General features: G+C 36.9%; 1 pseudogene; it reads right to left on the bottom strand.

The window, feature by feature from the left end:
• Nucleotides 1–6,052: 6,052 nt before the first annotated feature.
• Nucleotides 6,053–6,935, bottom strand: LOC113625206 (homeobox protein NANOG pseudogene; annotated as a pseudogene).
• Nucleotides 6,936–9,063: the final 2,128 nt, after the last annotated feature.

The raw sequence follows: 9,063 nt of genomic DNA, 5'->3' as shown, positions 1-9,063 counted from the left end.
ATTAATTTCACTTTCAAAGGTGAAATGTGTGTGAAGGGACCAGTGAGTGTACGGTCAATTTTGCATTTTCCAGGGGACAATACAGAAGCCTAAATATTTGACCCCAGATATTGGTGGAAAGAAGTATTGTCGAGACCCAAAATGAAAAAAAAATTAATAAGAAATATTCACATGAGGGCTTCCCTGGTGGCGCAGTGGTTGAGAGTCCGCCTGCCGATGCAGGGGACACGGGTTCGTGCCCCAGTCCGGGAAGATCCCACATGCCGCGGAGCGGCTGGGCCCGTGAGCCATGGCTGCTGAGCCTGCGCGTCCGGAGCCTAAACACATGGTTTAGAGAAGTTTAAAAAAAAAGCTCATCCGTGAAATATCTCAATCTTACTTCTATCCTCAGACCCACACCACATCTCCAGCTGCAAACAACTTTTAATTGTTATGTATCCCTCCAGTGTTTCTATGCAAGTATAAGAACATATGAACACATATTCTAAGTTTCCTCTTGTACATCAAAAAATATCCTATGCTTTGATCTGAATCTTGCTTTTTTCACTTATATCTCATAAAACTGTTCATATATGTAAATAGAGAATTCATCTTTTTTTCCTACAACCACATAGTATTTCATCCTGTGGATGTACTGTAGATCATTTAACCATTCTCCTGTTGATGGAATCTTGGTTTGTTTCTAATGTTTTGCTATTTCAATACTGGATGAGTAATCTTGCGCACATACCTATTACACACACGTCTTATACATGTGCAGATACATCTGTTGAATAAATTCCAAGGAGTGGGATTGCTGAATCAAAAGGTAAAGCATTTCTCATTTAGAGAGAAATTGCCAAATTACCTTTGCTAGCCATTGCACTATTCTGCAGTGTCACCTGAGAAAAATGAAATGAATCTATTTTCCCATAACCTCACCAAAATGGCTGTTGCCAAATTTTGGGATTTTTGTTGATCTGAAAAATGAAATCTGGTACTGAAATTTAGTTTTAATTTGCAGTTCTTTTATCATAAGTGAGATTTAGCAGCTTTTTATATGTTTAAGGGACATTTGTACTTTTTCTATGAGCTCTGTGTTCACATCCCTAGCTCATTTTTCTTTTGGAGGTTATTAATATTCTTCTTCTCAACTTCCTGTAGAGCATCTTTTTCTCCTGTGTTATGAGTTGCAAATTTTTTTTCCAATTTGTTGATCGTCTTTTAACTTTGCCATGTATATATATTATGTATACATATATATATATTTTTTTACCTTGCAAAACTTTGTACTGTTTAAGTAATCAAATTTACCATTTTTTCCTTTTGAGTAAGTTAGAACAGGCACCCTCACTCCAAAATTATAGAGAAATCCTCCCATGTAGTCTTCTAAACTTGTATGGCTTATTTTTCATATTTAAATATTTGTTTAATTTAAAGTTTATACTAATGTGTAATGTGAATCATGGATCCAACATTATCTTTTATAGCTGTCTGCTTCACAACCCAGTTATTCCATAGACTATTGTCCTATCGATCTATCCAAACACCAGTACTATATTTTAGTAATTTGTTTTAAGACTAATTCTTCCTCGGTATTCTTCCTCCTTCTCCCCTGAGGTTGCTTTCCTAATATTTCTGATTTGTTTTTACATGTGAACTTTAGAATCCCTAGGATACCAAGTGTTATTTTATCAGCGTAGCATTAAAGTGATAAAATAACGGTTTCCAAGTTTCTCCCATGAAGATTTTGCAGATTTCTTTCATTATTCCTAAGTATTGTATCTTCATCAATAATATTTATTTTATTTACTTCTATCATTTAACTGTTTTTGTTGTTATTGTTGTTCCTACTTAACAAAGCTGCTGACATCTGCGTATTTTTTTTAACCCCACAAACTTACTGAATTATGTTATCACATAAAGATCTTTTTTCACTTGATTCTCTTGGGTTTTTCCGGGTATACAATCATGTCATATGCAAATAGTGATCACTTTGCCTTCTTTTAAATTCTTATACTTCTAACTTCTTTCTTTCATAAAATTTTATTGTTTAATATCTTGGTACAATGTTAAGCTATATGTATGGTGGTGGGCATTTTTACCTTATTCCTAACTTTAGTGTGTCCTTGTTGAGCATGACACTGGTCCTTTTTTTGAGATATAAATAGTTTATCATACTGAGAAGGATCAATTCATTCCAATCTTATTGACACTTAAAATCAAGAATTTGTGTGGAATTTGAAAAAAATTTTTCTAGCATGTAAGCATATGATCATATAATTTATTTAAATACATAGATCTATATAATACATTATATTAATACATTTCCTAATGTTGACCGAATATTGTATTCCTGTTATAAAACCTGATCGGTCATGATGTATTAGTTTTTTTAATGGGCTACTGAATTCTACTTGCTAATATTTTGTTTGTGAGTTTTTAATCAATATTTATAGTAATATAAATCCATAATTTTTGCATGTGTGTGCAGTCTTTGTCACATTTTGGTAGCAAGCAATGCCAACTTTAAAAATAATTTTTAAATTGCCTCCTTTTTTTATGGCCAATCTGGCTGCTATGGAAGAGATAATAGCATTGGAATGATCTGATCCTTAAAGATGTGATAGAACGCTCCTGTGAAGACATATCAGTCTGTTTCTTTTGGTGGCCGGGGGAGTGGATATTTCTTATACTAGTTTTGCTAATTTTTTCCCAATAAAATCAGTCTGTAAACATTATTTCCTAATGCTATTTTTTTTTCTTTTGAAGAAAAAGGAGGTCATGAGGCAAGTGACAATGAAGTACTCGAGAACTGATTATTAATTACCAAATTGAGGAAGGAGGGAGATTTTTTTTTTTTGCAGTACGCGGGCATCTCACTGTTGTGGCCTCTCCCGTTGCGGAGCACACGCTCCGGACGCGCAGGCTCAGTGGCCATGGCTCACGGGCCCAGCCGCTCCGCGGCATGTGGGATCTTCCCAGACAGGGGCATGAACCCGTGTCCCCTGCATCGGCAGGCGGACTCTCAACCACTGCGCCACCAGGGAAGCCCAGGGAGATTATTTTTTAAGTGATTATAAAGTGCTAGTCCTTTCATTTACTTCTCACTAAAACTCAGATAAATATTACCGTCTCAAGTTTACAGGTGAACAAAATGAATTTCTAAGAAGTTATGTAACTTTCTCAAGATCATAAGCAGCAGAGCATGATTCCAACTCCTGTCTCCGTGACAACAAAGCCCAGATATTAAGACTGTACTATTTTTCTCCCTTCTGCTTTCCAGAGATGTCATGTATAATGAATGTATAAATTAGGAGATATAATTATTCTATACTGTAGTTATTAAGATGCTTAAAATCAAATGAATACTCAACAGCTTACATCACCACTCAGGTTGTTGTCTGTATCTGCATTCAATCAGCTCATCAAACAAGAGGAAAAGGATGCTGAGACCCCCAAAGCATGGAGGGGTCTGACTTGGTAGTGAGAAAAATGGAGCTACCCTTTGCTGGTAATATTGGGACATATTGGTCAGATTGGCCCCATCCTGAGTGACTCTCTAGTAAAATCATCCTGTCATCTCTTTTCTAGCATCATGTTGGGTCAATTCGTAAAGAATTAGTTTAATTAAAAAAGAAAAAAAATTTAATAACAAATGCAGCCAGTAAGCTGTGCTTACTTCCTTAAATAAATTCCAGACTGTTTTGGTGGACAGAACTATAGAATTATTTTATTGCTATCTTGGTACTGAAGCTCATATGAGAATGGTGAAATAGTAATCAAAGGAGTAAGAGCTTCCCCCAAATCTCATATTGGCTTATCCCTTTTCCCCCCAATAACATTTGTACTCCAATCACTCTCCATTTAAAACCCTACTGATCCTAATTCTATAATTATCAGCCAGAAAACTGTTTCTTGTAAGCCTATAATGTCTTGAAGTTTTTCACCATAAGGTCTATGAATTTCAGGTTAATCTATAAGCCCTCAACAGTGTGTTACCAAATTATATAAATCCTAAATAGCAACTGAAATGAAAGGGATCTGAAAATAACTGAACTTATCTCAGCACAAAGCACATAGCACACTGAGTTTTCTCCTTATTCTGTGGCTGTCAAGTATCTCAGATTCAGCAGCAGCTTTGCACAATAACCTCAATAGTTTCATACAGCATGTACTTTCCTAAGGCTTTGGAGGAAAATAAATCAATATCAGTGGTTTAGTGAATTAATCTCTATTGTCTCCTCTTCTAATTGGTGGATGTCATAGAAAAATAAAGCAAAATCAAATTAACTTGCTTATTTTTAATTAAATCCATAAATCTACTATTTGAATTGACTAAACATGATAAATAACAGCTTTATATCAACACACACAAACAGATACGTACCCATATTCTTTTCATATAATTGCATATTCTGTTTCCCATAACATTCATAAAAGTTGGGTTTATATACTAAAGAGAGACTAGAAGTAAAATTGTCAGTACTTTTCAGAAAGTTAAAATTATGGCTCTCACATAAACACAAAACAAACATTAAAAATGTATGGACTAAGTGTCCATCAACAGATGAATGGATAAAGAAGATGTGGCACATATATACAATGGAATATTAGCCATAAAAAGAAATGAAATTCACTTTGTTATAAAGCAGAAACTAACACACCATTGTAAAGCAATTATACTCCAATAAAGATGTTAAAAAAAAAAACTCAAAAAAAAAGAAACGAAATTGAGTTATTTGTAGTGAAGCAAATGGACTTAGAATCTGTTCCTACAGAATGAAATAAATCAGAAAGAGAAAAACAAATATCGTATACTAACACATATATACGGAATCTAAAAAAAAATGGATCTGATGAACCTAGGGGCAGGACAGGAATAAAGAAGCAGATGTAGAGAATGGACTTGAGAACACGGGGCGGGAGAAGGGTAATCTGGCACGAAGTGAGAGAGTAGCATTGAAATATATACACTACCAAATGTAAAATAGGTAGCTAGTGGGAAGCAGCTGCATAGCACAGGGAGATCAACTCGGTGCTTTGTGACCACCTAGAGGGGTGGGGTAGGGAGGGTGGGAGGGAGGTGCAAGAGGGAGGGGATATGGGTATATGTGTATACATATGGCCGATTCACTTTGTTATACAGCAGAAACTAACACAACATTGTAAAGCAATTATACTCCAATAAAGATGTTTAAAAAATTTATGGAGATATTACTACACAACTACCAGAAAGAATAAAATAGAGAAAACCTGACAATATTATTTGCTGGTAAGGATTGCTGGTAAGCAGCAGGAATGCATTGCAGTTAGGAGTGTAGATGGTATAGCCACTTTGGAAGATAGCTGGGCAGTTTCTTACAAAGCTAAGCATACTCTTTTTTTTTTTTTAATGGGTAATTTTTTTTTTTATTGGTACTTATAAACAAACCAGCCAACTGGTGGTATTATGATGTGGACAAATCAAAACATCTTTCTACACATACTAGAGTGGTGAAAAAATTAGGGGTTGTAGTAAAATAGCAAAAATGGGTAGAGGAAATCAGTGAAGCACATTGTAGCTTAACCCTTCACCTTAACAACTGAGGTTCTTAACAAGTAAAGCCTCCCCACCCCAGAAAATATGAATAATCCTTCATCACACATCTTTGTACTTTTGCTCCCTATTCTTTTTTTTTTTTTTTTTTTTTTTTTTAAATTTTTTATTTATTTATTTTTGGCTGCGTTGGGTCCTCATTGCTGCGTGTGGTCTTTCTTTAGTTGCGATGAGCGGGGGCTACTCCCCGTGCTCCCTATTCTTGAGGTTAGGTTCTAGATCCTAAAGATATCCAAAAAATAGTATTATAACCTAGTTATCTATAGCCGCCAGTCATCTTTTATCACGTTGTCTGTAGAAGCCAATGCTTCTGAAGCCTCTTTGATTAGTCACCAATCATACACCCCCAAATTGACACAAAGGGCACAATGAAAAGCAGCTTTTCAAGGCAGAGAGATACGTAATTGTAAAAGAAAAATTCTAGGGAAGTAATACAGTCAAGGCTCAAATTGAGATTGAATAATACAGCCATCGTTACAAATCTTCAGGCTGTATGTTCAGAGAGTAATTTGGGAATAAATCCATGCTTTGCTGTTGGGAACTGAAATACTTAGCCGTTTGCTGCATTGTGTTCTAGCTTTCCCCATCAGTTTCCAAGGTGGCCTCCAAAACACCGACAGGAGAATTTTGCTGGAACTGGTTCTGGGGCTGCAGGAATTCCTCAACATAGTTGTTGAATTGACTGTTCCAAGTCTAGTTATTCCAAGCTTGGGGGCACCAGGTCTGACTGTTCCAAGGGTGATTGCTCCAGGATTGACCGTTCCAGCTCTGGTTGCTCCAAGTTGGGTTATTCCAGGTCTGGTTACCCGACATGGGCAGGTTTCTGCAAGAGTTCACCAGGCATCCTTGGTGGTAGGAATAGAAGCCTGGGTATTCTGTAGTTGCTGGGCCCTGAGTCACAGTGTTGCTATTCCTGGGCCAGTTGTTTTTCTGCCACCTCTTACGTTTCATTCTCTGGTTCTGGAACCAGATCTTAACCTGTTTGTAGCTAAGGTTCAGGATGTTGGAAAGTTCTTGCATTTGCTGGAGGCTGAGGTATTTCTGCCTCTGAAACCTATCATTGAGTACACACAGCTGGGTCTGAGAGAACACGGTTCTGGTCTTCTGTTTCTTGACCAGGACCTTCTCTTCCTTCTTCTCTGTGCTCTTGTCTGCAGCCGTGGCCAGTAGTTTTACTCTGGGGCTTGTGGAAGAATCAGGACTGTCCAGTCTCCACGTTGTGGGTCTCAGCAGATGACATTTGCAAGGACACATAATTTTCTTCAGGCCCATAAATCTCAGGCATTGGTGAAGATTCCCTATAATTGGATGCTTCGGGGCCACACAGGCTTTGGGGACAAGCTGGGTCCACACTCATGCTGTTGAATTGAAGGAGAGGGAGAAAACCAAAGGGCTAGATAGATGGTAGGAAAAGTCCAGGCTTAAGAATCTAGGTAGAAGAGCTTAGAGAAAGGTGAAGATCTCCAGGTATAAAAGTATTAAAAATATGGGATGAAGGGAAGTCACCTGTGTGATAACAGAGGCCTACCAGCCCAATGTAGGAAAATGACCAAAACTAAGCATACCCTTACCATACCATTCCAGTAATTGTGCTTGTTGATATCTACCCAACTAATTTTAAAAAGTGCGTCTACATGAAAGCCTGCATGGAAATGTTTATAGCTGCTTTATTAATAATTGCCAAAAACGGAGGCACCCAGGATCTTCTTGAATAGGTAAATGGATAAACAAACTGGAGCCCAGTCACCCAATGGAATATTATTCATCAATAAAAAGATATGAGCTATCAAGCCATGTAAGACATCGGTGAATCACAAATGCCTATTGCTAATGGGAGTCAGCCAGTCTGAAAAGGCTATATACTGATGCATTTATATGACATTCTGGAAAAAGCAAAAATACAGAGATAATAGACAGATTAGTAGTTGCCAGGAGTTTGAGGTTCGTGTATGTGTGTGTTTGGTGGGTGTGTATGTGTGTGTGGTGGGGAGGTGTTACAGAGTGGAGGCACAAGAGATTTTTTAGTGTCGTGAAACTATTCCATATGATACCGTGACAGTGGGTACACGCTACACATTTGCCAAAATCCATGAAACTTTACAGCACAAAGAGTGAACTTTAATGTATACAACTTAAAAAGTATTATTTAGAAGGCTGAGGGATCCCAGAATAGAATGCAGAATCGAATGGGGTTACAAATGTATGAAACAACCTCACTGACAGGAGTGCAGGTAAAAGGTGCTGACCTAACCCTGAAAACAAGTGGAGTCTGAAATTCTAAATGCCAAAGCAACAGTACATACACTCCACACTTCAGTCGAGAAAGCTGTTTCCCCTGGGGATATAGGTTAACAATTCTGAAATCACTACACCTGTATGCTAGAAATGAACGATAAAGGCAATAGATGGTATGGTAGGAACAAGTTTTCCTGGTGTTGGAGTGTAATCTAAGAAAGTTTTCATAGAAGTAATATTTGATTTCATCCTGAAAGAACATACAGAATTGCAGCAACAAGAGAAAGAAGAAAGGACATTTCAGTGAGAGTGAATAGCTTCAGTCTGTTGTCCTCCAACTTTTAGGTCTCAGAAACCCTTTACATTTAGCACCCAAAGGGCGTTTAAAAACAATGCATTATATTGATTGATATTTTACTATTATGAATTAAAACTGCTGTGATTTTGACATATAATTTACAAATTCCTTTTAAAATAAAATAATAAACCTATTCATTATATGTAGACTTGAACTTCCATGCCCCATTAAGGGTGAGTGTGGCAGCAAGACTTGCTTTCGCCAAGGAAATGTAAGCAAAAGAGACAGGTGCCATTAGAATCGGAATATTTTAAAAACTAGTGACAATTTCCTGTACTGTCTCTTTTCCATTACCACTGCCATGAGCAACATTTAAAATGGTGGCTGCTTCCACAGCCTGCAAGGAGATTACAACACTTGCCCTAGTCGAGTCATGAGAGACACAAAGCATGTACAATACATAAACCTCTGTTGTTAAAAGCCACTGAAATTTGAGGGGAAGCGGGTTGTTCGTTACCATCACATAATGTAGCCTATCCATTCAAAATAAAATGAATCCTCTGGCTGTTAGAGATACAAACCACTTCTCTGGCAGCTTAAATGGGGATATATGTATATGTATAGCTGATTCACTTTGTTATAAAGCAGAAAGTAACATACCATTTTAAAGCAATTATACTCCAATAAAGATGTTAAAAAAAAAAAACACTTAATTTAGTCTCTAACACAAAGTCTTTTCTGTAACCATCATTTTCATAGGAGGGAAGGGTTTATCGTTTTCTGATTATCATGGGACAGCACACTTATCCAGCATCTAACATTTCAGGAAGATGCCTTCGCATGTATCTTGTTATATATCTTTTAAGTAGAAATTATTATTTGTATCTTACAGATGTTGGAACTAAAGATTAAGAGTTTTGTAAAATACACAGATTGCACGACCAGTAAATAA

The sequence above is a fragment of the Aethalodelphis obliquidens genome, unplaced genomic scaffold, assembly GCF_003676395.1.
Source record: "Aethalodelphis obliquidens isolate GAN/ISIS:26980383/991018 unplaced genomic scaffold, ASM367639v1 scaffold14, whole genome shotgun sequence".
In the NCBI taxonomy this organism is placed as follows: domain Eukaryota; kingdom Metazoa; phylum Chordata; class Mammalia; order Artiodactyla; family Delphinidae; genus Aethalodelphis; species Aethalodelphis obliquidens.
Note: the sequence above shows the minus strand (reverse complement) of the source record. Positions and strands in the feature narration are given on the sequence as shown.